This window comes from Podarcis pityusensis, assembly GCF_964106645.2.
Source record: "Podarcis pityusensis genome assembly, chromosome: 13".
In the NCBI taxonomy this organism is placed as follows: Eukaryota; Metazoa; Chordata; class Lepidosauria; order Squamata; family Lacertidae; genus Podarcis; species Podarcis pityusensis.
Genome location: NC_138038.1, coordinates 8,389,497 through 8,402,987, shown reverse-complemented (window position 1 = coordinate 8,402,987; position 13,491 = coordinate 8,389,497). Strand labels below are relative to the sequence as shown.

The following is a 13,491-nucleotide window of genomic DNA, read 5'->3' as shown; positions in this document are numbered from 1 at the left end:
AAGCCCCGCCCCCTCCTTCCCGGCTTTATACTTCCTACGCGACAATTCCCACAAGGCCCTACGGAGCCTCTTCGGCGCGTGGCGTCACGGCGTACGCTCTCTTCTCTCTCTCTCGCGCGCGCGCGCGGCGTCACAGGGCGCGGCGCCGTTACCTCACGGCGTACGCACGCTCTCTCTCGCGCGCGCGGCGTCACAGGGCGCGGCGCCGTTACCTCACGGCGTACGCTCTCTTCTCTCTCTCTCTCGCGGGGGCGCGCGCGGCGTCACAGGGCGCGGCGCCTTTACCTCACGGCGTACGCACGCTCTCTCTCACGCGCGTGCGCGGGGGTGGGGGGGGAAATGAAAAGATCACCATAGAGATAGAACGTACAGACGCGAGGTTGCGAAGGGTTTGAGGCGAGGTTCGAAGTCGCGTTCCGCCGCCGCCTCCTCGCCCTCGCTTCCCCCCAGGGCGTACAGAAAACAACAACAACCCGAACACACCGTAGAGCTACGAAAGGGTAGAGTGCGTCTACGGCTAGAGAAGTGACAAAGAGATCCGATAGATAGATATATGGATATCACCATAGAGCTAGAAAGTGGAGCGTGCGCGACCGAAAAGAAGAGGAGTTTCAAGAGGACTGGAGGAAATTTAAGGACTATTTGAATAAATATTGTAATATAAAAAATTAGAAATTACTTTGAAAGAAAGAAATAGGCCTAGGATTAAACTAAGCTATAATTAAATGAATGGGATTTAGAATGTTAAGAAAAGTGAATAAGATGGACTATAATTGGAAATTGTTTTAGTTTAATAATGATATTGGAAAGCTGTTATTCTCATTTAATTTAATTGCATTAGCATACAGCCATAGCAAAATAAGACAATACAAAAATGTTGGAGACAAGCAACCAAGCAAAATTCAAAGCGATATTGCTGGCGTAATGACATTTAAAATACCCTAAGACAATAATACAGAGATTTAGTTGCCAGCGCCAAAAAACTAGTATGCGGATATAAATAAAGCATAAAATGGCCCCAAAATAGGCTCAGCACATTGAGTTAAAAAGGTAATAAAAGAATTAAAACAGGTCCAGGACTAGGACACACTACCCTGTCAGAGTAGCCCTGAGTTTCAGAGCCTGCACTATGAAGATTGCCACCCCACGTGAAATTTGGGGATTTGCGTCCACAAGAAGTGCTTTCAAACAGTCTTCCTTAGATGAAATGGAGGACGGGATCAAGAGGAGGAGCTTAGGTCTTATTGGGTCATAAATAGGGCAGTAGAAAAAGAAATGTATGAAGTCCTCTACTTCATTCATTGTGCATGGACATAGACGCTGAGTAATAGGGGTCTTAGAGTAGATCCCCTGCAGGAAGGCCGTGGGTATAGAATGGAAACGGGCCATTGTAAACGCTCTTCTCAAATTGGGCTCCGTCAGGTCTATCAAGTAGTTGGCAAGTGATCTTACCACTTTCACTTTAGGGAGCCACATGGAGAGGCGAGCTGAGGTGGACTGTGCCCGGTCCATGGCCTCATCTCTTATAAGAATCCAGGCCCGGATTTTATGTTGGTCCCAAGATGACAGCGTGTCGAGATCTGGGAGGGAGTAGCGTGCAGTAATAGTCTCCATGGCCTTGGACCATTTGTTGGAATGAGAACAAGTTAAAAAGGCTTGCCTGGCTAGTAGGGAACCTGGGGCATTGATTAATTTGCAATAAAAACTAATAATTCTAATGTGGGCTCTCGCAACAATGGAGGGGAGGCCCAGTTCTGTTCTTAACTGTGCAGCAACCGAGCCCTTGGGGAGACCCAGTATCTTTCGTGCAAAAGAGTTTTGTAGAATCTCCAGCCGTTGTAGTGTTTTTAAATTCCACCCCCAGATTTCAACCCCATACAGTAACATCGGGAGGACTTTGCTGATAAATGCTTTTCTGATTGGTGGAACCAACTGGCCGCCTTTTGCATAGAAGAATTTCTCCAAGGCTTTGATGGTTCTACGGGCAGCCAGGATGGTCATATTTAGGTGAGCTGACCAGCTAAGCCCATGCTGAAAAGTGATTCCCAAATACTTGAATGCTGAGCAATATTCAATAGAGTGGCCCTCAAAATTCCAGAATGACTTCCGAGTTTTCGTGCCAAAAGTAAGAATTTTGGTTTTGGCGAAATTGATTTTGAGGGAATTGGTATCACAATATGTCATGAGCCCTCTGAGCATGTTGTTTAAGCCCTGCTTGGTTAAAGACAGTATCACCATGTCGTCCGCATAGAGTAGTATGGGGATCTTGAGCTGTTGTAAAGAGGGGGCAGATTGATTTAGGGCCTGCATAGTTGTAACGATGTCGTTGATATAGAAATTGAATAGAAAAGGGGCCAAGAGGCAGCCCTGTTTGACCCCTTTATTCAGAGGGAAAGAATCAGAAAGAGCTCCCAGAGGGCCGAATTTTACTCTGGCCGATATGTCATTATGAATTTCCATAAGAAGGAGGAGGAGTCTCTTATCTATGTTGGTGTAACTAAGCTTCTGCCATAGCCTATCTCTGGGAATGGAGTCAAAAGCGGAGGTCAGGTCCACAAAAGCCGCGTGTAGTTTGCAGTTGAACCTGTTTAGGTATTTATCAATCAGGGTAAATAGAACAAGACATTGGCCAGATGTGCTGTGACCTTTACGGAAGCCAGCCTGTTCCGGGTGGAATAGCTTTGTTTCTTCTGCCCACTCGATTAATTTCTCTAGCAAGAATCTAGAGTAAACCTTGTATGATATGTCTAGCAGGCTGATAGGTCGATAGTTACGCGGATCTTGTGGGTCCCCCTTTTTATGTATTGGGATGACTATGCTCTGTTTCCAATTAGGCGGGATCTTAAGAGTGGCATTAATAGTGGTAAAGAGAGATGCAAAAATAGGGGCCCACCACATCTGGTTCAATAAGAATACCTCGGGTGGAATCATATCCTCCCCCGGGGATTTATCCCCTGATAGCATGCTAATTAGTTGTACACATCTCTCTGGGGAGACTGGCTCCCAGGTGGGCAAGGCAGATGCAGGAAGAGTGGAAACTGCGTTTACGTCGGAATCTGGGGCGGAATACAGCTGAGCAAAGTGAGAGTGCCAACTGGCTGCTGTGATGTTATTAACGATGAATGAGGGGGGTCTTAAACCTGCATTAATTAAATTCCAGAATTTCTTGTCGTCACGGGTTTTAATGGCCACTGACAATGCCGTCCAGCGTTCTTTCGCAAAGAGCAATTTCTTATGTTGGAGCAACTTCTTGTAGTAAGAACGGAATTGGGCTAACTCCCTGATTTTGCTCTGGGTGCTGTCTGATTTCATATCAGACAGAAGAAATCTAAGCCTACTTCTGCACTGTTTGCATTCTTGGTCGAACCAAGTTTGATTCTTCCAGGTTAGACTCGCACGGGAGGGTTTCGTAAGTGTTGGGAGCAAGTAGGCTAGAATTTGTTGGAAACTTGAGAAATGATTCACATTCATTGTTACCAGCTGAGCTTTCAGGGCTAGGATCTCAGGGGAATTTAGGAGGACTTTTATGTCTTGCTCCAGATAGATATCCCACTTCTTACGACCGGGGGCTAAGGTCAGTGAATCCTGGAGGTGGGGTGAGCTGGGAAGCCCCAGCTGTGTGTGGTGGAAGGAGATGGCAATAGGAAGGTGGTCACTTTCGGTTCTGTTGAACACATTGAAACAATATGCCTTATCATTAAGTGCCGAGGAGGACCAGATATAATCTATAACGCTTGCCCCTCTAGATCCTAGAAAAGTATAGCATCCCCCGGACCAGTCTTTGGGTGTACCATGCAAGCTGTGCAGCCCGCAGTTAATGGTAAACTCCAGCAGCATGATGCCAGCCCTATTAATGGTCTTGTCATGTGAATTCCACGTAGGAAACCACTCCTCTTCTATGAATAGTTGCGACTTATCGGTGAATGAGCTTATATCTGCTCCGATTCTGGCATTAAAGTCCCCCATTATGAGGATCTCTGACTTTGGGAATTCAGCCACAGATTTATCAAGGATAAATCTTAGATCCTCCCAAAACTGATTTGTATGGGAAGAGGAGTAGGTAGATGGATTGTACAAGTTAACACATATGAAGTCCCCAACCGGGCTGTTAGTGATGTGCAAAGTTTGAATACAATTACTCTCTAACCAAAAGAGAGGAGAGATATTAAGTTGAAGCTCCTGCGAAACAAATGTTACCAGGCCTCCACTAGGGCGCCCATACAAATGTGTTTTGGTCGCAGGAATCACAAAGGCGTCATAGCCCAGTAGGGAAGGGGGGGGTGACGATTCTAAGCACCAGGTCTCTTGTATACCCATAATCTGGAATTTCGCTAAAAACTCTATCATATCCCCGCCATCCTGTTTGGACGTCCATCCCGCCACATTCCAGGATAGCACATTGAAGCAGTTTGAGGAGGGACTATGTGCTAGTCAGTTACTCTGGTTGCTGGTGGAAGAAGCATTGCCAAGGGTCTGAGACAGCGCCAGGCGTGATACAGCCGAAGGTATCGAAGGGGTGGTAATTTGATTGATGTGGCCAGCAGGGTCTTCAATAAAGCCTGAGCTGTCTCTTTGCGCAGTGGCTTCCTTAACGTTTATATATTGGCTTGAAGAGGTTGCGGATACATGAGGTTCTACCAAACGAGGTTGACTGGCAAAGGACGAGGATATACAGTCATCTGCCTGGACCGCACTGGATGAGGACTCCAGGTCAGGCATAGAAGAATAGGACATTGACAGATTACCAGGATGAGTGGTGTTTGGCATATTGCTCTTTAAGGCGGAGGACGAGGTAGTTGATTGCAGATCTATTAGTAGAGGTGAAGGGGGTCTGCGTTGCGACGGTGTATGAGGAGCTTCCGCCAGGCAGACTGCCATATCATCCGTTATTGGAGTCCCAGTGATTGGCAGGGGTTTCTGGGGTGTTAGCCCCTTCATGACTGCGTTCCTTTGATTTAATAGGTTGCTATGACCAGGTTTTGAGGAGATTTTCTCTTGAAGTACATGTGTAAGTTGCTGCTTGAGTGTATCAAGCCTGTTTATAACTTCCTGCTGTTCTACTAATGGCAACTCGCCATAGGATGAAATAAGGTCCCTCTCCTCTGAGGCAGCCAGATGACTGGGCCCGCTTTGGTCATGCTTCTCTGTTGCTGGGGTAGATAAACCAGGAAGCTTGGGCTGAGAGGGAGGGTGAGGTTCCTGGGTGGACAGCTTGAGTTTCAAGACTATGTCGCGCCTGTCTGGCGAGCGGATACCTTTTTGTACGATGCTACGGAAAAGAGGTTTAATCCTGGTGTCATTAAAGACTCTCGTTGGGAAGATGCCCCAGGTGGCCAATAACGCTTTGCGCCTAACCAGTATGGAGGGAATTTTTGGTGACTGGAAGGAGAGCAGTACTTTTTGGAACCGATGGTGGTAGTATAAAAGTTTCACTGTACTGAGTTCTATTAGCGGAGGCCAAATCTGAAGGAGTTGCCTTAGATGATCTTTGACCTCTCTCGGATTATTCCACCTTGGGGACCTGGGGTCACTGCTGCGTATAGTTAGACATATTTTGTTTGGTTGTAAGATCAGAGATTGAAAGTCCAGTTGAGATTTTAGGAGGTGAACACCAGTACCACTTTCATGTCTAACAGGGGAGGTACACCACTGTCCCTTTAAATCCCTCGGAGGCAGAGTGAGGTTGTGCTGCAGCTCCAGCAAATGGGCCTCAAGCTTTTGGTGGAGATTATTCACCTGCATGGAGATCCCATTTATGCTCTTAAAGATGCAGCGCAGGGTCCTGGTTATTAATTGGAAATGCTCGAATCCCAAACCATCGCTGTTACTTTTAACTGCAAGGAAACTCAGAAGGGAGGGATTTGAGGAAGTCAACCAAGATGTTTAAAAGGTTGGATTTGTGAAGAATTAAGTTTGTTGTTATTGTTTATCTGTTTATTGTTCCTTTTTTTTCTTCTTTTTCTGTTTCTGTGTATTATTCTGCTTTGTGGTTTGTGTTATCATTGTGGAAAATCTAATAAAAAATAATAAAAATAAAGTGTAGTGTGTGTATATAGAGCGATGGATAGCCTGGGAGCCAACTCCCCCAATAAAATATTTGAGGGGGCCACTCCCCACTCCCAGCTGATGCACATTGGCATTCACACGGTGTGTGCGCACAGTGTCATGTGGTTGGTGATGTGGGGCAGGGCTTACCTGAGGCCCCACCCCCACCCTAATATTTTAATTCATGTTGGCACCCCTGAGGGAGATGGAGAGCTAGAACCATAGAGCTAGAACTCTGAGCGGCTTCAAACAAATATAAAAAACACAATAAAACATTAAACCTTCTGAAGGTTCCCTTTACAAGGCTGCCTTTGGATGGATTCTTCTTTTTATATATTTATAAATTTATTGTTATGTACTGAGTAGAATAGGATCCAAAAGGCAGCAGTCTGATTGGTCCTAGAAGAATAGGATTCAGAATGCAGCAGTCTGATTGGTCCTAGAAGAATAGGATCCAAAAGGCAGCAGTCTGCTTGGTCCTAGAAGAATAGGATCCAAAATGCAGCAGTCTGATTGGTCCTAGAACAATAGGATCCAAAATGCAGCAGTCTGCTTGGTCCTAGAAGAATAGGATCCAAAATGCAGCAGTTTGCTTGGTCCTAGAAGAATAGGATTCAGAATGCAGCAGTCTGATTGGTCCTGGAACAATAGGATCCAGAATGCAGCAGTCTGATTGGTCCTAGAAGAATAGGATCCAAAATGCAGCAGTCTGATTGGTCCTAGAACAATAGGATCCAAAATGCAGCAGTCTGCTTGGTCCTAGAAGAATAGGATTCAGAATGCATCAGTCTGATTGGTCCTAGAAGAATAGGATCCAAAATGCAGCAGTCTGATTGGTCCTGGAACAATAGGATCCAGAATGCAGCAGTCTGATTGGTCCACAGGAGCTACCCAATCCAGCTCGAGGTGGAAGGGAATCCGCAACCTCATTAGCTGCAGGAGAATCCCGGAATTAGCCAATCACATGGGGCCCATTGTGTAAATAATGTACATAAAGCAGACATTCTGGGGGAACTTCCATTCCTCCTCACCACTATGAGCTGAATAAAGAGCATGAAATCCACTCTCGACTCCGAGTATATTTCATTTATTTATTTGGTTTTTCAGATTAAAGTTTTACATATCCAACATGCAACATGCAAGCAAGATTCCGAAGAATCTCCTGGACTTTCCTCCTCCTCTTTGTGGGCCCTGTTGTAAATCATTTCCTCCTGCATCTTTTATAATCATCCAAATTTTTTACATCTCCATTATATCCAGAATTCACCATTGAACTCAGTGCCAAAGTTACGCGTAAGCTAAACCAGCTATAGCTTAGGGCCCCGTTCTCTTGGGGCCCCCTGTGATAGGAATTTTGAGGTCTTAGATATATGTTAAATGTTCATAAGTGTACCAATCAAGCACATACATAGATCAGCACAGGAAGACCGACCTGGAACCATTTTGATTCCCAAACTGTCCCAAACTGACCAAATGTTTTCTCTGCAAGGTCAAGGAAAATGAAAAAGCCTCCCCATTGTCCTTTCCTTCACAAATCCTGTCTTAAGGGTATGTCTGTGTTTGAATAGGGTGTGAGCCTGTGACATGGTCCAGGAACTAAGTATTTATCATTACAAAAGACTGGCCAGGCTCCCCAGGCAATCCAATCAAGTAACCTGCCAGACAGGAGATAAACAACGAGAGGAGAAAAAAAACATTTAAATTTCTGTTTTAGACCGCCTTTTCTGTGATGTAGGTATGATGTATCTGGGGGGGTGGTCTTAGGTTACACCCCTTCTGTGATATATGCATGATGTTTCTGGGGGTGGTCTTGATCTACAGGGTGGCAATTTCAAAAGTCTTTATAAGGCCTTGCGCACCATTTTTCTGGGTTCGTCCTCCTCTCCTCCGGGTGAGGGGAGCACCCTGTTGCAACAGATCAATAAAGATCAAGCTCACTAGCTGCTTTGCTTCTCAATATTCTCTGGTTGGCCTCTGTTATTTTCTCCTACCAATAGGGAACCTACGTAAGGACTCTATATGGGCTCTTGGATACCCCGTAAGGGAAAAAGAGCAATTTTTGTTTACAACACCCCAAAAAATTGATTGTGGGAAACTGGGTGTACATTTCCAAAATATAAGATAAAAAACAAATAAAATAAAACCTACATATAGCAACAGGGGCAAATGGCTTTAGATACCTATTAGGTCCATAAATTAGCATATAGCATAACAAAAAACAGCAACAATTTGTTGCTGACAAAGGACAGCTGGACATACAAAGGGCCCCATTACCTTCAGGAGCTTAGGGCCTCATCAAACCCAAATCCGGCCCTGATTGAACTACAAGTGTTATTGCCTTCAGATCTCTTCTAAAGGGCACAAGAGGGCTTTGCTGAAGATGGTCAGGTGCTACTCACCTGAGAGGGGCAGGCGCTCCTAAAAAAAGCGGGGGGGGGGGGGGAGCCCAGATTACACCACATAAAATGGGATTATGAGGAAAGGAAGAGCAAGAAACAGTTTGAACCTGGACTTCATAATAATAATAATAATAATAATATATTCCAGCCCTTTGTTCCTCTGAATGGGTGAGGGAGTGAGATAATGGAAGGGTCTACTCTCAGCACGTCTAGGAGCAAAAGCAACTGTTATGTACTGAGTGGAATAGGATCCAAAATGCAGCAGTCTGATTGGTCCTAGACCAATAGGATCCAAAATGCAGCAGTCTGATTGGTCCTAGAACAATAGGATCCAGAATGCAGCAGTCTGATTGGTCCACAGGAGCCACCAATCCAGATCCAGGTGGAAGTGAACCCGTCACCTGATTGGCCTACAGGGGAATCCCGGAATTAGCCAATCACGTGGGGCCCATTGTGTAAATAATGTATATAAATATATATGAGTATATTTCAGCAGCAACACTGCCTTCAGCTTCCTCTCCCTGATCTTTCTCCAGGGCAGAGATGAGGTTTCTACCCTAAATCCAAGTTGTGCTCTGCTTAGGGTACAGTGGTGCGTTGCCCTTTTATCATAGTGCTGCTGTCCTTATGAAATTTACCGTATTTTTCACTCCATAGGACGCACTTTTTCCCATCCAAAAATGAAGGGGAAATGTGTGTGCGTCCTATGGGGCGAATGCAGGCTTTCGCTGAAGCCTGGAGAGCGAGAGGCATCGGTGCGCACCGACCCCTCTCGCTCTCCAGACTTCAGGAAGCTATCCGCAAGCTTTGCAAGCCCGGTGGGAGTTCCCGCGGGCTCACAAGGCTTGCAGGCAGCAGCCTGCAGCCCCGGCGAGTGTCCGCAAGCCTTGCGCGCCCGGCAGGAGGTCCCGCCGAGCGCGCGAGGCTTGGGGCGGCAGCCTGTCGCCTGAAGCACGGGGAGCCCTCCGGAGGGTGCCCCGTGCTTCTTGCAGGTGTGCACAAGGCTTGGGGCGGCAGCCGCGGCGGGGGGGGGGGAATAATTTTTTTTATTCATTTCCCCCCCCAAAAAACGAGGTGCGTCCTATGGGCCGGTGCGCCCTATAGAACGAAAAATACGGTAGCTACACCCAAGAGCTGTTGCTGCCTAGGAAATTTGCACAGTGCAGAATTCGGCGCTAGGTGGTGCTACAGCCACAGGTCCCAGTACAATGCGGCGCAGCCGCTCCGGGAGGTTAACCTAAGAGTGAATGAGAAGCAACAGAAATGAGGAATGCAGGAAAAGGCGACTTTGGCTGCTCTGTCCCTACTTAACCCTTGCAATATCTCGCCCCTTGCAAAGTCTACCCATGCTTTGTCTACACCTGAAAGCAACTACATATACAGCACTACCATTGTCCAGATATCCGGCCCCTATCACTACCTTTCAGTAAACTTTTTTTTTTTTTTTTACTTTGCTAGGTTATAAGGCAGTTTGACACACTAAAAAATGCAGTATCACTGTGATCCCAGCTGCCCGCCATATTGCTTTCCCAGAGGAAGCTATGCATATAAATGAGCATATGCAAACTTTATGCAAGTTCCTGTCCCAGGGCAATGCCCTGAGTGCTTTAAGTAGCTAGCAAGCGCCCAGCAAGTGCTAGATTTAATATTCCCTGGTTGGATGAAAAGGGTTGGGAGAGCTGGCTGTGGGCGGTTGTACGCTGTTGCTCTCACACAAAATCTCCATGTGCTCTTTCCCATAACATAGCCTTTAAACGTTAAATATCAGGAGTGAGCCAGCAGTAAATCACACCATGTCACTCGGAGTTAACTCTCTTTTTTTAAAGCAAAAATGCAGTCTGCACAGGAGTGTCAGGCCTAAGGAGCACAGTCCCCTCCTTTCCAGGGTGTCCCCCCCAAAAAACAACAACTGGAGACTGTGCCTGGATGCCTGTTTTGCTCCTCCCATTTCATGCCTCTTCTGGTTCTGGGGGACAAACAGGGAGAGGAGACACCCATGACTCTTTACCAGCCTGACTCATCTCTGCCATGGGAGTGGCCGCCAGGACCACATAACACTGGTCCTGAGAGATCTGCATTGGCTCCCAGTACGTTTCCGAGCACAATTGAAAGTGTTGGTGCTGACCTTTGAAGCCCTAAAAGGCCTCGGTCCTGTAGACCTGAGGGAGCGTCTTCGCCCCCATTGTTCAGCTCGGACACTGAGATCCAGCGCTGAGGGTCTTCTGGCAGTTCCCTCCCTGCGAGAAGTGAGGTTCAGGGAACCAGGCAGAGGGCCTTCTTGGTAGTGGCTCCTGCCCTGTGGAAAGCCCTCCCGTCAGATGTCAAGGAAATAAACAACTACCTGACATTTAGAAGACATCTGAAAGCAGCCCTGTTTAGGGAAGTTTTTAATGTTTGATGTTTTATGGTGTTTTTAATATCCTGCTGGGAGCCGCCCAGAGTGGCTGGGGAGGCCTCAGTCCTGTATATCTGAAGGAGCGTCTCCACCCGCATCATTCAGCCTGGACACTGAGATCCAGCGCCGAGGGCCTTCTGGCGGTTTCCTCATTGCGAGAAGTGAGGTTACAGGGAACCAGGCAGAGGGCCTTCTTGGTAGTGGCACCTGCCCTTCAGATGTGAAGGAAATAAGCAGCTATCTTATCTTTAAAAGACATCTGAAGGCAGCCCTGTTTAGGGAAGTTTTTAATATTTAATGCTGTATTGTTTTTAACACTCAATTGGGAGCCACCCAGAATGGCTGGGAAAACTCAGCCAGATGGGCGGGGTATAAATTTATTATTATTATTATTATTATTATTATTATTATTATTATTCCCTCTCCTCCTACCCTCCAGCTTCAACTTCTGCCTCTAATTCTGTACTTCTCTCTGCCACAGACTCTCCCAGCTCACTCAGACCTGTTTCCTCTTCAGCTTCCAACACCTCCTCTTCCCAGGCTTCTCTCTGTTCTCCCTCTGACCACTCATCATTGTCCCACCACCGCTCCCCAGATTCTGAGCCTTCTCCTCTCGGTGGTTCCCCAGCTGGTTCCCCCCCCCCATTCCTTTGCATCCACTCGGTGCTCATTGGGGCTAGTAGGGCAGAAGGCAGGATGGCAAATGGTATGTGGAGCCTGGGCCAAATTACAGGAGGAGCTGACGAATTCTACTTCTGTGCAGTGGTGTCACAATGGAGTGGGCAGTGCCCCCTGGGTGCCATGTCTGGGGGGTGTGACAAGAAGGCACCCCACGGGGGCTTGCAGCGGCGCGAGCAGTCACCGCGCCACTGCAGCCGCATGTGGAAAATCCTCTGCTCGCAGCTGATCCCAGCGCTGGTGGCAAACCGCTATGTACAGCGCAGGTGCAGCTGCAGCCGCAAGCAGAGAATCCCGGCACCGTCCATACGGCGCTGGAGCAGCGCCACCGGCATACCACTATGCACAGCGCATGTGCTGTATGTAGCAGTTTGCTGCCCCTGGTGTCACGACACCTTTGTTCGCCGCTGCTTCTGTGCCCGTAGACCTCTCTACTAAGAACTACAAGGGTAACCCTGAGACTATCTAAGAAGGACAATAGCCAGGCAGGCAGGGTCTGGCTATGGGCAAAGTGAGGTTGGAATAATATACCACATTTTTCGCTCTATAAGACACACTTTTCCCCTCCTAAAAAGTAAAGGGAAATGTGGGTGCATCTTGCTAAGTTGTGGGTGAACATATCAGGCGACACAGCGATTCTTCAAACAGCTCTTGTTTATTCAGAGGCCAGAACAGAACTGAGCTGAAGGGTTCACTCAGCCTGCTTATATAGAGCTCCAGTACAACGTAACTGTAACAATTTTCTAAAACTATCCAATCACTGAACGTCACTTTCGATCCCTTATTTGCATAACTATCTACAGTATCCCCCTGCTGGCCCAGGGTGAGAACTTCAGTACATAACACATCTTATGGAGCGAATGCAGGCTGTGCAGCTATCGCTGAAGCCAGAACAGCAAGAGGGATTGCTGCAATCCTTCTTGCTGTTCTGGCTTCAGGGATAGCCGTGCAAAGCCTCTTCAACAACATTTGATTAAGAATATTTCCCCCCCTCATTTTCCTCCTCTAAAAACTAGGTGCGTCTTATGGTCAGGTGTGTCTTATAGAGCGAAAAATAATTGTCGAGCTGCAAGGGGCCACGAGGGTCATCTAGTCCAACCCCCTGCAATGCAAGAATATTTTTGCCCAATGTGCGGCTTCAACACACGACCCTGAGATTAAGAGTTTCATTAAGAGTTTACCGGCCTCCAGTGGTTAACAATGGACTATTTGAGAATGAATGGTAATTATATGGGTGGGTGGGTGTGTCTTGAATACAGAACACATTACTGCCTCCCTTAGAGCAGCTGGAACATGACCCTCTGTCACCAAGGTAGCAATTACATCTGTTGTCCAGACAGTCCCAGTTTAGCAGATTTAATCAGCCAGGATGAGGGGGGAAAGATTGAGCTGTCACCTGGTCCGCTGCACCTCTTCAAGAATCCTGCCCAAATTCTCAAGGGGAACAACAAACAAGAGCCATAGGCATCTGCAGCACACACTTTGAATTACTGGAACCCAAACTAGGCTATACCAGTGATTGTATCCTGTCGCTTTCATGCCTGGCTTGTGTTCTGATAGGCAAGCTGGCAGCAAGCAGGCTGGACCTGCCACATTCCTTTGGGGGTGCTTCGCTTGCATCCATCGAGAGACAGACCCACGGGAGGGGGCAGGGGGCATTCAGGGACCTGTCAGACTCAAGGGATTCTCTCCTCCCCTGGTAGCATCCAAGATATACGAAACAAGGAAATTCGTTTTTTTAATGATTTTATTCAGCAGTCGAGGAGCAGAACAACGAATCTATCACCTTGCCAACAAAGGTCCATATAGTTAAAGTTATGGTTTTCCCAGTAGTGATGTATGGAAGTGAGAGCTGGACCATAAAGAAGGCTGATCGCCGAAGAATTGATGCTTTTGAATTATGGTGCTGGAGGAGACTCTTGAGAGTCCCATGGACTGCAAGGAGATCAAACCTATCCATTCTGAAGGAAATCA

General features: G+C 47.1%; 1 long non-coding RNA gene across 1 annotated transcript in view; it reads right to left on the bottom strand.

Moving 5' to 3' along the window:
* Positions 1–13,491, bottom strand: part of LOC308460687 — a 197,869-nt gene that overhangs the window by 27,628 nt on the left and 156,750 nt on the right. The gene's annotated exons all lie outside the window — the stretch shown is intronic.